This window comes from Pleurodeles waltl, chromosome 12, assembly GCF_031143425.1.
Source record: "Pleurodeles waltl isolate 20211129_DDA chromosome 12, aPleWal1.hap1.20221129, whole genome shotgun sequence".
Classification (NCBI taxonomy): domain Eukaryota; kingdom Metazoa; phylum Chordata; class Amphibia; order Caudata; family Salamandridae; genus Pleurodeles; species Pleurodeles waltl.
Genome location: NC_090451.1, coordinates 663768687 through 663781086, shown reverse-complemented (window position 1 = coordinate 663781086; position 12400 = coordinate 663768687). Strand labels below are relative to the sequence as shown.

Here is a 12400-nt window from a genome sequence, read left to right as displayed (position 1 = left end):
AACAAAATAGCACGATGTAAACACCTAAAAACCTAATAACAAAGTAATCCCAAATTTGAAAAATTAATACATCAATCTAAACCTTGCCCGAAACTTAAACCTAATGCAAATCTAATTCCTAAATTAAGCGAAAGCAGAAGCCTGCACGTGGGCTTTGCCTAACACAGCCATGACCCTAAAACTAATGCCAGCCCTAAGAATAACGCTACCCTCATGCTCCGTTTAAAAAAAAAAACTCGATAGTTTTAAAACTGAAATATTTCAGAATTAAACTGTTTCTGCATACCAAGATCATTTAATTTTACTGATTTTATTTATGCATCACATACTTGCTTATAGGGGCTTTCAGACAGATATGCTAATCCAATGATTTGTTGTTGTGCCATCCACATTTTTTTCCCACCAGCCACAGCATATAACATTGGGCAGTGGGTGAGCACACTCCAGTCATTGGCTAAATTCACTGTGAGTGACAGCATTCTGCCATTTCACTAGGCTGGTCCACACACAAAGAAAGTCCCTCAAGTGCTAGGAACTACAATGGCAATTTCTGCTTTTTGAGGCTGAAACATATTTTAGCCATTGTTTTTTTAATATTGATGAGGGCCCAGCAGCTTCTTTAACAGTAAAGTTCAGCAAAAACCATGACAGAGCAAACCAAGCATTACCAACCAATCACCTCCAGACCCTTTGGCTTTGCCACTGCTTGTTTTTAAATATGTGCATGGGTACGGTATGCAATGAGAAAGAAACAACAGAAAATAAGAGGGCTTCGTTTTACGAGGCAGATGTTTTTTTAATAAAAATAACAATTGGCTCCAGTTTTAATAACATTTTCAATTTAGCAATCTGTAATCCTTTAGAAGAGGTGACTGGGCACTTGACCTTGTGCCAGCACCCCTTGTCCGTGATGTTTATGGCTCAAGATGAGTTGTAGAACAGCTCTTGGCTCTTTCTATTATACTGCCAGCAGGGTGCATGGTCTCAAAATTGCTCCAGATTTTATGTGTTTCATCTCCCATTACAGAGAAAGCAGTTTTTACCATTGATAAAGCTTCACAAGTAACACATCAGAACCTCTTCTAAACCTTTTAAGCCCTGCTGTTTGAGCTGATAGTTATCGGTCCCAATAGAACCTGACTCTGCTGGATCGGAATTTATAATGTCCATTAAATAGGTCCTAATAAGTCCACGATAATGTGGCATCACTCATGGACTTTGTTTCTTACTGCCCCGAACTTCCATGTCCCAGTAATTATCAGGCAAAAAGTGGTGTCATACTTAGAGGATGTTGCACACGGAGGGGGTGGATGGAGCTGATCCTTTTCCAGTGCTTAATTTGTCAAAATAATAATAATAATAGTAAATAATGAATAAGGAGAAGGGACCAAAGTTTATCTTTAAACCCCTCCACAGGCGCTGCCATATGGTGGAATTGGTGAATACAAAGGCTGCCTGGTCTTGATTCTACCGTGTGCACCTTTATTCTCTCTACTACACTTCATGTCTCTTTATCTCTCTCTTGAAGGTTCTATTTCATCCCTACTTTTTCAATTTCTTACTGTGTTCTTATCCTTCTCTTCCTCCTTCGCTCTCCCTTTTCTTCCTTTTTCTCTTTTATATGTCAAAGTCTGGTGAGCTCCGGATCTCCAAAAACACATGCATGTGTCCACCACCTACCACCACCATAAACACATTACGTGCTCGATGTAACCCGGGAAAGGATTGAGGAGGCCGTCTTCCAGGTGGAGGGTCACATTCCTCCTTTCAACCAGATGCATTCCATTATAACTAGAATAAGCTCTACCTATGGGGTGCTGATTTCTTCAGCTTCAAGAAGTAGGTCTTCAAATACAATACTTGCAAGAAGTGGGTAAATTTGTGTGTATCAAGACTTGGTGCTTCGCCAATGTCTTTATCATCACCAGTCTCGAGGTGAAGCTCCGAAGCCTCCCGATAAGAGTAGAGAGTCTTCTGGGGGAGTAAGTGTGTGATGCCGTGCAGGTGTAAAGAACCACTGAGTTCAAGAAACGTAGGCCACCCGCCTAAATTGTGGCAGAGAGACACTCCCTGTTTGCAAATTCGGCTAAATATAATGTGGTGTAGGTGTTGGGCTCTTAACCTCTGGGTGCAGCTCTTATGTTCAGGCACACTGTGAACACCAGTACGGTGGAGCCCACACTCCAATTGGAATAACATAAAATAAATGTAATCCTCCTGGTTTCAAATCTTCCGTTTATTATAAAGAGATGGACAAGGTTCGGATTTCCCTGCTGACACACGTTTCGCTAGAGTGAACATGCCAATAATCTTTTCAGGGCTTCTTAAAGCAAATGCAAATTTCTTATTTCATGTTTAGAGTATCAACAACTATGTTTATATAGAACCAGTGTGCTTCTTATGCACAAGCTAGTCAAATAGTAGTATTGGTCACCTCCCAGCTTAGTAATATAAACAAAGTTTGGAGACTGGGCTGCTGCAGTTTGTGCCTAAAAGTAATGTTGCTGGGGATTTCCACTACAGTGATCAGCTAGGGGGCGTCTGTGACAATTACTGTGTGCACAAATTCAGTTGTGCGCACTTTTTTCAAGCCCTCCTATTGTGTGAAATTACACGTGTATCCCAATAAATATATTTGGGATACAATACCAGATGTCATACATTATAAAGATATTGCATATCACACAGGCGTTCAATGACCATACAGAGGAACAAGTTTGAATGCTGAGTTCCTTTATAAGGTACTGGAAATCCAAGGTACTTTATTCCTTATAATACATGGTCATACCATCACCTCTTCATAAACTGCTTAAATCCTTGGTCTGATGCTCTTTCATGAGAAAGAGATAGGGTGTTTGCAAACATGAAGTACACAATTATTACGTTTGTTGCAAAAAATATTAGAAACAGTTTAATACAGTCAGATTTTTATCTTTCCGATAATTACCTAAAGCATGCCAAAAATAAATATTTTTACCATAAAAATCTGCTTTCTGCTTATCACTGTTCACGTAGAAAAACAAGACAGAAGAAAGAAAGGCCACCTTTTGGTTTCACTGTTTAAACTGCAGCTTTATTGATGGTTCTGTCTATCTCCTCCGGCTTCTGGCTCTGGCAGGGGACATTGTGATGTCAGAAAACAACTGTAATATCTTATTACACTTGAACAGCTATGTAAATTTTTTTTACTACAGGCCACTAGAGATGTCACAAGTCTCCTGTAATAAGGCATTAGGGACCACCTTCCATATAGTGTTCATAGCTTCCAATGCAATAAAAGAAAATTAATACAATATTGTGGAGTCCTATAGCACTTTTCACAGGGTATGAGATGGCGAGGTGATTCTTTCTCTACAGGCAGGTTGGATTCTCAGCTCCCCAAGGAGAGAGAATCACACTCACCAACTTGTACCTTGTGTAAGGTGTATTTTGTGTGAGGACCAAATCCGACTACTCCATCGGTATGTTTTTGGACAGACCTATACTGGAACATGCAGACTTGCTGTTTTATCACCTATTCTGATGGGGAGGGTTGGTGTGCTGATGTATGTTGAGACACTCGCTGTCCCTTGGGTTGGGCCGGTTTGTATCACCTAGGTACATTAGAAGCATTTGGGTGCTTCTAAGGGCTTCATCTGAGTGCGCGTGTGGACCTTCGGCCACGTGGTTTAGTTTGCAGGCCCTTTGCTTAGGTCACTTGCGTTTATGGGGGAGTCTCGGGGGTTACATTTTGACAATTGGTGTATGTGATGTGACAGTGTCACCATGTGTGTGTATACGTGCATGCACATACATAAGTAGTACATAACTGTTACCACTATTTAGAGTTTGTGTCCATACTGTCTCAGGTTGGGAATGGAAGCAGACCAGTGGGATTTCACAGTTTTAAAAGTTCCTTGGATTGTGGAAGTTTGGGGTACTTAATAGGAATGAAAAAATGAAGAGGGGTGTATCCTTGTTAGTTTGTATTTGAGTGTTAGGGCAGCAGTGTGTGAGCCTGCCACTGAGGAGGTTGGATACTATGTTGGGTGCCATCTCTGTGATTCTTTTCATAACTTATCCATGTTCAGTTGTGTTACAGTGATAGTGAGTGAGCTGTAGAGCATAGTGTGTGGCATGTGGTTTATGCTGAGCTGTGCTGGATATGCGATGACGTTCCTGGGCCAAGCAGCGGGCATATAGAGGAAGCTTGTGATGCTTAAACTGGGTCTAAGGGAAGCAGACAGGTTTTGATGACCCTGTGCGAGTGGAGGTAATCGAGGTATTATCCTTCTTATTAAGTTTTACCCAGTGCCCTGCTAGGAAGAGGTTGGAGTTATCCTTAGCGGCTGCATTTACCTTGCACCGTGGTTGGTTAGGGTTGGGTTTATTTTTACTCTGTGCCTGTGTATGACAGTGATTCAAGTTATCTGATTTTCTAAGGAAGTCTGCAACTAGGTGTGTGATAGAGCAGGCTGCAATAGGTCAGTCAGTGGGTGGTTAAGCATGGAGTGTACTTGAGGCAATGGTTGTGTGGTATGGACTGGTGACTGGAGGATACTGATTAGGATGTGAAGCAGTTTCGCCGGCTTAAGGGGAGAAGTAGGGGCATGGTGTGTACTGGTGGCAGTAGGCTACTGGATGTGTAGTATAGCACGGTATGGGCTGGTGGCAGTAGGATACTGGGTCTGATGTGCACAGCTGACGGTAGACTGCTGCTAGTGCAGTAGAGCATAGTGTGCATTAGTGGTGGTCTATCCATCTAAATTAATCACTAGTTGGGTATCATCTGCATTGTTTCCGTACATAAAACTAAAAGATCTGATTGGTTGCGCCAGGAGTGCAACATAGATATTAAACAGAGCTGGCCTCATAATGATCCTTGAGGTGCACATTGCTTTAATGACTTGATAGCAGAATAATGTAAGAAAGTTCTGACTGCTTGATTTCTCTCTGTTAGATATGACTCCAGCCTCAGCAGTGCCTGATCGCCCCATGATATTGTATGGAAAGCAGCCAATGCAGTTAGGTAAGACCAGTGCTGTTCTGCCGTCCTCATCATAGCATCCAACTAAGCTCATCCACGTCCTTGAGGACTGCTGATTTTTGTAGAGGTTTAAAACCGGATTAAACCAGGTTCAAAATAGAATTTTGATCTTAAAGTGCAAAATATGGGCATTCTTATGAGTTGCACACATTTTGTTGGCAAGGTGAGCTGCTACTCAGGGTACCTTATTTATGCCATAGGCTTCTTTAACAATGGTGTCACAGTCACTTACTTCAATGGTGAAAGCACCAAAGACTACGAAAGCAACACACCGCACAAGGAAGTAAGTACTGTTCTGAAGCAGTCAACACCTTAACTGCTCTGACTCTAACTGGCTATACTTCGGAACTGAGAAACTGAAAAACTGATTTATTTGCAGACAGCAAAGCCCTTGTTTTCTCATTCAGAAATAGCTCAAACCCCATGAGCAGTGATATGGTTTTATTTGCACCTGGGCTGTCATACCAATTTCTAAGTGTGGATCAAAATTGCCTTTTAGCACAAACGTCGAACACATTTTGGATGTCTTCTCATAAACAAAATCTGCCTTGGAGTTGCACAGTTCCTGTGAGCTTCCCACCACCTTCTCCAAACATTTAGGATTCACAAAGGAGTGCATTTATAGCTATATTTTGCCACACTATTTTCTTCTCTGGAAAATCTACCTGCGCCTTTTGTATTTCCTGTGTTCAGCCATGTATGAACGCCGTTTCCTAATACCGTAATTAGTCCTCCAGACCTTTTAAAATTGTACAATCCTCTTAGCTTCAGACAGCTTTGCAAATAGCATGCCATGGTTTTATTTCGATCTTCTATTAGTAACCATTTTAAGCGGGCAACAGTATCTAATGAATTTATTACACATGCTTCGTATTCAAGGTTCATATTGGTCAATCAGTGCCGGGACCAGCTCTCGTAATTGAGTGCCTCTGTAATCTTAGCCATGCACATCATGCTGCTGCCTCCTCGGCCTCAGTTGCTTTCTTTACCGTCAAGTTTCTCGAGGTCCAACCAAAGAAGACGCCCTCGCGATCTGTTTATGTCAAACTCAGTAAGTCTAATACTTTTACACGATGCAGGGAGGAAAATATTGGATCTAGTGAATGTCCCTTAACGTGTGGTGGAATTAACAAATTGTGACAACTCTAGAGTTTAAAATAAGATTATCAGCTTTATTGTGTCACACCCTCCGGTCTGTCGACCTAGAGATGAGAATCCCCACTAGTAAATTAGCCACTGATAGCAGAAATGATGAAAGTACGTTTATTAACTGTTGACAAGAGTTTCCTTCAGCACTCGGTGAAGCATAAAGTAAGAACCTTAGCTACCTACTGGCGTTGACCAGTAGGTAGTTATAGTTAGGACCTAGTTTCCAAAGAAAAAACTTTTTTTGACTTGCCTATATCTTTGGCACCATTTGATGAATCATCACAAAATTTTCCCAACAAAATTGTGCCCAAGAATCTTGGTGTGCATGGGTAGTTTTGGGGTGATCCTTCCAGCGGAGGCCGAGAAAAGGTGAGGGGTCAAAAAAGTGCATTTCCCATGTTAATTCCCATACCAGTTTTGAACACGAACCTCTGGACAGAATTACACCTAATTTGGTAGAAAGGTAGCTTTTGGTCTGCAGATTACGCTTTTTGTTATTTGGTGTAAATCCATTCATTAATTTGTGAGATATTAAAGGAAAACCAAATTTGTAAATCTAGAGGTGCAAACAGTTCGCAAATCCTCCTGATCTCGTGCAGAGATCTGATTGACTGCCAACACTTCAACCAGAAGTGTTGGCAGCCATTTTGAGACTCCGCTTCAAAAATAAATGTTTAAAAAAAAGAAGAAGGGGGCAGAGTACATTTACACTAATCCCCTGGTCTTGGTGCAGGAGTCCCCTGGTACCCTGCCTGGGCAAAAATGTTTTTTTTCAAAATTCACAAATATTCGCAAATTTCACCCTGACTTTTAAAAAAAAGGCAAACACAGTCTCCAGCACTTGCTTTTAATATTGCCCCATGATCTGCAAGGAGGCCACGCAGACCCTGGCCTGCAGTTATGCACCATCTGGCATTGTTGGAGATCAGGTGTCATGTGGTGCCGAAGACTGTGTGTGGCACGAGAAGTCTGACTGCTGTATAATAAATGGTAAGGTAAATCACAGGTTGCAGTAAATTTACTTCTTTATTAAAACAAATATGTTTCAAATAATTCCCCATGATAACAGTCCCAAGGGTCCTACCAATATTTACCTCTTACTTCTTCTGAGGTGGCAAACATGCATGCATGAAGGCCCTGTGGGGTGCAAGATGAGTAACTGGAGTCAACCGGAGGTGATGGGCTGGTAGTGGCAGAAGCATTGTGAACTCAGTCTGAAAGTCCTGCCTATAAATGCTTGTGTGTGGAGCCGACAGCATCAGCTTTGTGAGTGCTGCTGGGTCTTCGCATCCACAGTGGTCCTGAATTAGGGCACCCCTTGCGGCTTGGTCGAACATCCATTACTGAGCTTTTCCTCCGAGAGAACACTGCAGCTGGGACAAATCGCCACCTACAATTGAACTCCAGCACTACCCGAGTGGTGTCCCTGAAGTTGAGAGAACCGGGGCCTTGGTTATGTGTGGAATCTGTTGGAGTTTTATGACATTGTGAGAGAAAATGGATTGAGCTTTACAGTGCAAAAACCCTTCAGGTGTTCCTAATGGAGCACAACTTGGTGAAGGCAGAGAGAAAACTGTTCATTGGCACACAATGAAATAAAAAATGAATGTAATCTCTATAGCAATGCCTAATTATTCAGGCAGCCGTGAGCCCCCTCTAATCACCCTTGTTTTCCTTTGAGTAGTTATGTGCCAGAGGACATGCAGTGTGTTCCAAAACCCCAAAGGGATGGAGGGGCTGTTTCAATAGTTCATGTTGCTAGCAGGTGGCGGACACTGGGACACCTGTCTCATTTAAGTATCGGTAAGCGGCGAGCCCCTGGAGGCAAACAGAAGGTGCTTGTCCATCTGCAGCAGGCATGACCGACTAGTTCTCATGAAAGAAGTGTCCTGCTGCAGCCCAAGCCTGCAGAGCACCCCTCCACCCCCCAGATTACTGGCACACCTGCCACTGATGAGGATGGAGCTATAAGCTTGAGAGGGCTGTCGAGCTCAGGGTCAGGTGCCACCCCTTTGGATCCTCAGGTCACTCACCAAACAGCTTGCACCATGTGATCTGCTCACTCACTGCTGTATGCAAGAGACCTCTATGATCCTTGGGGCAAACTGTTATTTTGTCTATATCTATTTGAATGTCCTGTTTTCTGAAAAGTGTGCCTTTTTCAGAAAGGAAAATTGCCTTATCTGAAAAACTCCAAAACACAGTTCCAGAAAAAAATGCACAGAACGTTAAATATGATGTATATGCTCGTTTACCAAATTAAAAAAAACTATCCGATTGGATTATGGAAAAAAAGTTGGATGTCTTGCATATGAGGCCAGTAGAGAGATATCACATTAATGTCTTCCTTCAGGCTTACCAGTGCTAACATCATAGTTTTATGTAAACAAAGGGTATCAGTGTGTTTCTGTGTAAAAAAAAAATAAAAAAAATAAAGGATACAGGGACGTTATAGTTAGGAAAAAGAATTAAAAAACTTTCGAAATTCCCTAAAACACCGAAGGTTAGAGGGACGTTATAGTTAGGCTCAGAATTTACACACACAAAACCATAGAAATTCAGGTGCTATAGAGTTACCTCCAGTAACTATAACTCCTGAGTCAAGGTAGCCATAATTTGCTCCCTTGCAATACACTGCTAATTACACACATATTACATCAATCAAAACAACTTCCATGAAATTATTAATAATATCACTGCAATATTTGCAGTAAAGTTATTTGTGAGAAAACTGTGTATGGCAGAGGCGTGAGTTATAGTTTCCTGGGTGCCTGAGTGACTGGGTCATAAATCCGCAGCAAAAAAATAAAATAAAAATAAGGCGCATGGTTCCCGTGCTTCATAATACTGAAGCCCCGGGGCAGGCCAAGACCCAGGGGGCATTGTTATTTTTAATCCTGGGTAGGGGCAACTGGCTCCCCTACATCTTCAGGCACCCCCACGTCCTCGGGGATTTCATGATTTGTAAGGGGGGAGGCAGCCCGCCCCCCCCCCTCCCGCAGCCCAGGAGACCACCACCTCCCCAGGGCTTTAATGTAAATCTATGCAGCCGCAGCCCCGGGGACTATATTATAATTCAATGCGGGAACGTGCGCCCCCTGCTCCCCAGGGACCACCACCTCTGCAGGGTTATAATGTAATTCAATGCGGGGGTTGTGTGGCCTCCCCCTCCAAACCCCCCCACTACAGCCCCAGGGACCACCACCTCTCGGGGGCTATTATAAAATTTAATGCGGGGTGCCCCCCCCACACACACAGCCCCGGGGACCACCATCTCACCAGGGCAAGGGCAATAATTTATGCGGGAGAGCAAAATAGCTCTCCCTTCATCAGAGCGATGGTTTCCTCGGTTTGCATGCCCACTAAGATGCAAGCAGGAAACATTGGTCTCACAGTGAGCAATGCTGGCACCTGCAGGAAGTGGAGAGCCAGCTGGAACCATGGGGACCTTCAGGCTCCCCCAAGGCCCCCAACATTGAAACTGGGTGTCCTTGGGGATGGGGTTCCCAGGGCCTAGATCAGCCTAGGGAGGGGTGCCCCCCGCCCCCAAAAACTATTAAAAGTTTAGGCCGGGCTCCTGGGGATGGGGTCCCCAGAGTGAGATCGGCTTGGGGAGGGGAGGTCATAATTCATGCCCTGAGGATACTATAACTCGCACCCCGCCATGCACTTCTAATTACCCCACAAATTAGAGCACTCTTGACATCTTTGATAACATCGTTGATAATGTCACTGTAACATCTGCAGTATAATTATTGATCAGATAACTGTGCATGGCAGGGGGGTGAGTTCTAGTTACCTTGGGGCACCAGTTATAGTTACTTGATATAACTCTAACTATAACTGGTGAATTGCTATGGTTTGACACATTTAAAATGTGAGCCTAACTATAACATTGTTCCCTCCAGCCCCTCCTCTTTCACCACTTGTCTGTCTGCTTCATTGATCCTGCACTCCCTCTCTTCTCCTTTATCTCTCCTGTGCACCCTCCTCCCCTGTTATTCCCCATTCATCCAAGCCCCTCTTGTCCTTTCACTCCTTGCTCTGTTATCATTGATCCAGCACCCCTCTTTTCTGCTTTATCCTAATCCCCCTATGTGCCCTGCTGTCCAGTTATCCCACATTCTTCCAGCCCAGCTTCACCTTTCATTTACTTGTCTCTTATCTGGTTCACTTCTCCTGCACTTCCTCACTCCAGTTTTGTCTCCCTTCTTCCTTTGCTCTCCCCTCTGCTACTTTGATCCCTCCATCTCTGATTTCCCCCCCCAGGCACTACTCCCCCCTCCCCCAATATTGAATCCTTCCTCTCAGCAGGCTGGAACGGCGCTGTCTGCTCCCTCAGGAAGTTAGATCCATAACTAATCGATCCGCCTTCCTGGCAGAGGAGTGTCAGCAGCCAGTGATCTGATTGGCCAACGGTGTTAGTTTATCCCTGGGGTGGGCTTTAGGGTTTCATTTAACCAAGAATCGTCTTTAATGCGCTACAGGTAACAGTGACTTACTGAGCAGGAACAGATCTGTAGACAGGTCAAATGTGGACGGTAGATCTAGGGGCAGAAGTCTGCAGTAGCAGTGTATGTGGGAGAAGTGGAGGGGGCAGCAGACCCCAGAGTAGCAATGTATGTGGTGGAAGAGAGGGCAGGAGTCTGCAGAGCAGCAATGTATGTGGTGGAAGAGAGGGTTACAGCCTGCAGAGTAGCAATGTATGTGGTGGAAGAGAGGTCTGCAGACTGCATCCGCAGTGTATGTGGTGGAAGAGAGGGCGACAGACTGCTGAGCAACAATGTATTTGGCGGGATAGAGGGGCAGTTTTCCAAGCACGAGTAACAAAACAGGTAGGAGAGTCAGATGGCCCAGGAATGATACTGCATGTGCTGAGCTATGGGGGACATTGGAGGCTAGAAAGTGTATCCAAGCATGTGGCACTGGTATAGTGGCAACAGGAATAATAGAAGAAGTGACACTTGCATAGGAGTTGGAGAAGTAACAGTACAAGTGACACTTGTGTAGAGGTAGGAGGAGTAACAGAAGTGACACTCATTTCGGAGTGAAGGGAGTAACAGAACAAGTGTCACTTGTGTAGGGGTAGAAGGAGTAACAGAAGAAGTGACACTCGTGTAGGGGTAGAAGGAGTAACAGTAGTGACACTTGTATGGGGTAGCAAAAAAGAACAGAAGCAGTGACACTTGTGTAGGGGTAGAAGGAGTACCAGAACAAGTGACACTCGTGTAGGGGTAGAAGGAGTACCAGAACAAGTGACACTCGTGTAGGGGTAGAAGGAGTACCAGAACAAGTGACACTCGTGTAGCAGTTGGAGGAGTAACACGAGAAGTGACATTGTGTGGGGTACAAATGGATAGCAGGGCTAAGAGAACCTGTGGTACTTGTATGTGGGATGCTGGCGTTAATGATACTGGCGTGATATAGGGGCAACAGGAGGCAGTAAGAGAACAACTGACACCCATATAGGGCTATCGGTGGTACCACACAGCCATGAAGCGTATTCATACAGACCCTCCAGATAACACAGACAAAACACACACTATCAAGATCCTGCACAGTTCACCCCCTTACAAAAAAAGGAAATAGTCTAAGCTAGTCATTACGAAAATGAAGAAAGACTGCAACAACATTCTAACATTCTAACTCCCTGAATGTTCTTGATAATCGGGGTCCACTTTTGAAATTCACCAAGGCTTGCTCATCTTCCAGCCTAGCCATACCATCTAGAATTCCCCAATTTGTGCAAACACTGGGCTTGTTTGTCTCCCAGCTCTACCTTTATGCAAAGGGAATAGTACTCCAAAAGCACTTGTCATGTCAAAAACAACACAACAGTTACACAGACTAATAGTGCTATTTTCCTTGTAGCATGCCATACCTGCTCACCCTACAACCACAACCACAGACCGAGGAGGTCACACACGAGCTCCATGAAAACAACACGCGACAAAGAAATCCATACACCCAACTATCTCGTAATAATAACTGACCAAGTGATACTTCCACACCACCATTTGTAAAGTGTGCAAACACAAGGCGCTAGCAGAAGGGAATACTGCAGCACTCATCATATAGAGTCAGAAACTAGTAGCTCGGCTAAGTTTTTATACCGTGCAGTGACTCACACTCTCATCACACTTGACTGTACTACAGTAACTAAGGTCTCATTAACCTTGCCATCCACCCGCCAACATCACGCACCCCTGGCTCCACCTCACCTCA

At 44.0% G+C, this 12400-nt stretch overlaps 1 protein-coding gene and 1 long non-coding RNA gene across 6 annotated transcripts in view; one reads left to right on the top strand and one right to left on the bottom strand.

Annotated features, from left to right (window-relative positions):
• Nucleotides 1-12400, top strand: part of LOC138268619 (uncharacterized) — a 100641-nt gene that overhangs the window by 9275 nt on the left and 78966 nt on the right. For 2 of the 3 annotated variants that reach the window (XR_011200036.1, XR_011200034.1), the window contains exon 3: nucleotides 4940-5008. The exons of the other annotated variant lie outside the window; for it this stretch is intronic. This is a non-coding gene — a long non-coding RNA (uncharacterized lncRNA). The remainder of the gene's footprint in view (nucleotides 1-4939; nucleotides 5009-12400) is intronic. 3 annotated transcript variants of the gene reach the window in all.
• Nucleotides 1-12400, bottom strand: part of RUSC1 (RUN and SH3 domain containing 1) — a 90353-nt gene that overhangs the window by 63804 nt on the left and 14149 nt on the right. The window lies entirely within an intron of this gene.